At 31.0% G+C, this 5,577-nt stretch overlaps 1 protein-coding gene across 4 annotated transcripts in view; it reads right to left on the minus strand.

Annotated features, from left to right (window-relative positions):
- Window positions 1-5,577, minus strand: part of LOC106461793 (GTPase-activating protein and VPS9 domain-containing protein 1-like) — a 91,298-nt gene that overhangs the window by 84,469 nt on the left and 1,252 nt on the right. The window contains exon 1 of one of the 4 annotated variants that reach the window (XM_022388865.1): window positions 3,192-3,221. The exons of the other annotated variants lie outside the window; for them this stretch is intronic. The gene's annotated coding sequence lies outside the window, so the exon portion shown is untranslated. Of the gene's footprint in view, window positions 1-3,191; window positions 3,222-5,577 lie in introns of those variants that run through there. 4 annotated transcript variants of the gene reach the window in all.

A 5,577-nucleotide genomic window follows, 5' to 3' on the forward strand; every position in this document is an offset into this window, starting at 1 on the left:
CATCAATGTTCTTCCCTTTTCTTCAGTTTGTAATTTTGTTAACAAACATAATAATAAAAAATATTCATTGTGGTAAACAAAATAATTTGTTCTAAGTAAGAGTTTTTTCTTCTTCCCAGTTTGTAAAAAATCCTTACGTGGTAGAAAAAAGCAAATATTATTTTCCAAGTATGCATAGCTTAATTATGGAAAATCCGTTATTAAAACGAAAACGACTTTTATGAAGTTTATATTTGTAGGCCTGTGTTACTTTCTATTGAGAAAAGAAAGATAAAATTATAAAGTTTAAAAGATTATATTGGGGTGACTAACTGTATCAAAGATGCTGCATGCTTACAGGGAGATTTAGATCATTTGATGCACCAGGCCAATATGTGGCAGATGATGATTAGCAATCCAAAATGTAAGGTGATGCATGTAGGTTTTCACAATTCAAATTATTGTTACAATTTAAATTGGAATGTATTAAATATTGCCATTGAAGAAAAATATTTGGTGTGGTGATAAAAAAAAAACCACTTAAGTCATCTAAACAGTGTATTGTGGCTAGCAATAGGGCTAATAGGATTTTGGGTAGCATCTATAGACATATTGAATATAAGACAAGAGATATTACTGTTTCACTGTATAGATCACTTGTAAGACCTCATTTAGAGTACTGTGTACAGTTTTGGGCTCCCTTCCTCACGAAGGACAATGAATTGTTGGAGAAGGTTCAGAGAAGAGCCACTAGAATGATACCTGAGATAGTGGGATTACCCTAAAATCTATAAACTTGTTTCCTCTGGAGAGGAGAAGGGGCAGAAGGGATTTGATTGAAGTGTTTAAGATTATTAAGGGTATTGATAATATAGACCCATCAAACATTTGTGTTCAGCAGTGAAAAACAACAGGACAAGGGGTCATAAATTCAAATTTTGGCAGTGTAGGAGTCGTCTGCAGTTTAGACAATATTACTTTTCTAACAAGGTGATTCACTTATGAAATAATTTGCCATTGGCAATAGTGAAGGATGGCACCTTATGAGAGATTTGGAGAGGAATTGACAATTTCCTAAAAAAATAAATGGTGGTTTTAAATTTTCTTAGGACAGTCTTGAAAGACCAAATGCTCCCTTGCTGTCAACATTTTGTGTGACTTACTGAGATTAAAGTTATGCAAAAACAATCAGGAAGCCCTCATTAACAAGAAAAGTCCTATCAAAAGCTCAAACAAATTGACAGGACATGAAATGTATTTTCTAAGAAACCAGGATTCTTAATTAAATTCCCACTTTCAAAATCCTTTTCTAAAAATGTTTCTTCAACAGAAATGAAATTTAAGTTAAACTCCATGCTGTTTTTCAAACAACTTAAATATTTTTGAATCTTTTCTTAACCTTTATAGTAAAAATAGTTTTTATTAGCAGATCAGGCTCACCTATATTTCTCTTCTCCATAATAACACTCCTGTGTGTGTTTGTCAGCAAGATTTCTCAAATGGCTGAATGGATTTGGACAAAAGTTGGTATATACTTAGACTTTGACCCAACGTAGAAGCAATCAGTTTTTGGAGGTTCAAGGTCACGAAAATAAAAAAAAATCCCTATCTGTTAACATGGGGACCAGTTTTCACACTATTTTTGCTTTATAACTTGGTAAAAAATTATAATATTTTGAGAAAATTTGGTGTACATATGTAGAATATTATTCCTCATTGTCCTGCCAAAAATGGTCCATGTCTGTTGAAAACAGATATACGGACACGTTAATATTTTTTGAGAGCCAAATATAATCAATGCTGTCTGGCAGAGGTATGAGCTTTACTGAGTGCCCCTCTGGTTGTTCCTATGTTTTTATGTTGTTATGAGGTTTTAAAGGGAACGAAACATAACCTCTATCTACCTTTGGTGGGGGAGGTAACAAGGAAACTTTGGATTATTCAGGGCTGTCACCTGCACATCAACCCATGTAAAACAGTAAAACCCACCCATTATTTTTAAGCTTTGTAAAGCACCAACTTCCACAACTGTCAATGGCAACTCACTGTATAAGCCAATTATCCTGTTATAAAAATAAAACTGTCATAACTACAGCCTAGACTATTTTTTTTCAAATTTTAAAGTTGTGTCCTTTTTTCCTGTTGTCTCCAGAAAAAAAGCACAAAGAAATTAGAGCCCTTCATCATGCTGATCCACCCAGATAATCTTGTAAGCTTCAATAAGGTCATCTCTCACCATTCTTTCCCAAGAGAAAATAAATCATCACCTATTCTCGTAACTCTTCCATCTCCAGAATCATTTCACTGTTGTAGCTGACCTCTAAATCCTTTCCAGTAAGTGAATATACTTTCTTAGACAAGGAGAACAAAATGATACACTGTATTCCACGTGAGATATAACTAGAAATTTGTTTAAAATTATTACCTTTTTTGACTTGTAATCAACATATCTGTAAGTACACACTCAACTTCAATTAGCTTTGTTACTAGCAACAGAACAATGCCTTGATGGCTTGAGTGACTTATCCACTACTAACAGTAAGATTCTTTTCCTCAGTCACACTACTGAATGGGTTCCCACCTATAGCAAATGTATGATCCATATTATAACCCAAATTACTTTGCATCTACCATAATTAAAGGTCATTTGCTAAGTATTTTTTCAGCTTATCAACTGATCTCGGTCATTCTGTAGTACCTCAGCATCCTTAATAGAATTAGAAATATCCAAGAGTTGAATGCCATCTGCAAATTTAATTTACTAATTATGCCCTTATCAATATTATTAATGTAAATAAGAAAAGACTGAAGTATCGATCCCTGAGCTGAGGCACTACACTAGTAACAAGAGCCACATTTGACTGGACTACATTAATAACTTGTTGTCTCTCTCATCCAGCCATTCTATAATCCAATTCACTAATCTTTCCCCCAACACCCACCAATGTGATCTTATCTTATTGTTTATGCAATATCTTATTAAAAACTTTTTGAAAATCCCTTTCCATTATCCAATTAACAAGTAACATCCTCAAAAAAAAACAACAAAAGTTAACAGGTTAGTAACAGAATAAATCCATGTTGATATTTCTTTTATGATGTTTTCACCAGATTATTTTGCAAAGCTTTTTTTTTTTATCAAACTGAAATTTTCCCACTACAGAAAGAAGACAAACTAGTCTATGATTTCTTTGACAACTCTTAAAACTCACTTCAAAAATAGGAGTAACTATCAACTCCTTAATCCTCAGGCACCTGCACACTATTTCTTGATCTACTAGAAATGAAAGAGTGAGAAACAAATATTATATTATACTCCTTTATTTGTAGAAAATGTTTAAGTCAAATTGAATATTTTATTCTGAGAAACTTTCATAATCTTGCTTAGCTTTAACAATGGATGCCTTGCATTTTTTTTCTTCCTTACACCTCAGTATCCTTCATTCAACTAGTATATTTTCATATCCTTATAAGCTTGGTCTTTTTCATTCATTAATAATTCAATTCTCCTTCTCATCTTTTTCAAAAGGAATGTGACCCTTTTCAATTAGCTTCATTGAAATATTTTCCAGGATTGGCAAGTCATTCAACTAACTGGTCAATTGAATGCTGATGTTTTTACTAGTCACACTGACTGAATTATCTAAAACATTTATTACATTATGCAAGTATGTTCATATTAGCATACATTTTTTATTAATTTTTAGGCCTCAAAGTCCACCCCTTTACATGTAGTCAGTCTGGAATTACATTCCTACTAATGGACTTCAAAATGAGGGAGTATTCATTCAATTCAAACAATAGACTACATAATGCATGACTTTAATAAGTCCCAGCTCTTTACATACTGAAACTTTTATAGGTGAGTGACATTATACAATTTTATGCAGTCAACAACTATGATGTTTTTAAAACTTCCAATATAACTTCATAATAATGGTATATTACTAAAAAATCCGATAATTGATGCTATAATAACTGGTTATAATATTTATTTATGATACCCAACCTCAAAATGCAGCACTAGCTTTGTTGTTATCAGAAGGCTGGAGACAAACTATAAACTGGTTCTTTTTTTAAATTTTCATTTCATTTACATTATACATATTGAGGAAAAGTCAACACATAAAGTTAAGATAAAAAACAAATAATAAAATGTTTGACCGGTCAACTGACAAATTTGTTTGACAGGTCAAATGCTCAACCCTGATTTTTTTTCCATTTAAATCAACCAAATTTTCACCCTCATAATATCTTGAAGCTGTGGAATACAACATATAAAGTCAAAGAGAAGAGAGATGATTATCAGTGGCTAACAGCTGGTCTCAATAAGAACTTCAAAATGAGCTGCTGTACAACTAAATACATTCCATACATTCCTCAGTAGTAAGTACAAGGCTAAAATAACACTGTCAATATGTGTATTTCTATCAGTATTGTGATCAGAATGCCCGTGATGAATGGTATTAAGCATCTTTCAATCTTCTTCTTTGAAGAAACTCAGCCCAAACACTTTTGCCAACCTCTGTGACATTATTTCTTTCACAAGCATTCAGCCTATTTACAAACAAAATATTACCTTCTCTTTTATTGTCATTTCTAAATTACCATACATACACTATCTTCATTTACACTAAAAACTCATTATTACATGTAGCATCTAATAACCTTACAGAAACCAAAGCCTCCCATGTTTAACAACTTACAGGTGTAAAAAACATCTTAGCCACTTTCCTTTAAAAATAAATATCAAAATATAATAAAATATTATATTTATACAATATAAAAATTACTTATGTACAACCAATAAGGGATTAAAATATAAAAATATCAATAATCATTTATATTAATTAGCACTGAAAATATTCATTAATTTATCATTAATGATAAAAAAAGAAATTTATTCTGGTAAAAAATTTTTAACTTCAAAAATATAGAAGATTTATTTTTGGTAATGAATGAATTATTATTTTTAAATGAAGTGTGATTAAATAAAATAATAGATATCATTAACCCAGATGAGCTAAAAGCTCTTGGTGCAATTATAACTTAAATAGAACTTGTATTTTATTTGTAATGAAAATATCCATAATAGGTGAGATAATATCCATACACTATAATAAGAAACAGTAAAAAAAAAAAGAAATCATGATGTTTAAGTGTTACATAAATACTATAATTATATTTGTGACACTGAGAGTGTCATTCACCTCCATACACAGTCTGTGAAACTACCCAAGCCTTTTACGATTAATTTTATGGAATTATTCGCATTACAATATAACATTGTGTATACAGCAACCATTCTTAAGTTCTGGTCATGTATTTGCTTTCATCAAAATTCACTCATTTGAACCAAAGCCTGGATTTTAAATTACCATAGTTTTTTCTGATTCAACTAGTATCACAATTTTGTATTACACAATTGTGGTACTGCTCACAGATAGAAAAATGTAAAGTATCTTGATAATAACCACTTATTCTGGAACAAGTTGTTTGTGGAAGCACTCAACAAATTAGATTAACATGTTTGAAACTATTAGTAGTAGTACAACTCAGAAAAACATATATTTTGTTTGTTTTGTTTGTTTTTTGAAT

This window comes from Limulus polyphemus, unplaced genomic scaffold (assembly GCF_000517525.1).
Source record: "Limulus polyphemus unplaced genomic scaffold, Limulus_polyphemus-2.1.2 Scaffold1032, whole genome shotgun sequence".
Taxonomy (NCBI): Eukaryota; Metazoa; Arthropoda; class Merostomata; order Xiphosura; family Limulidae; genus Limulus; species Limulus polyphemus.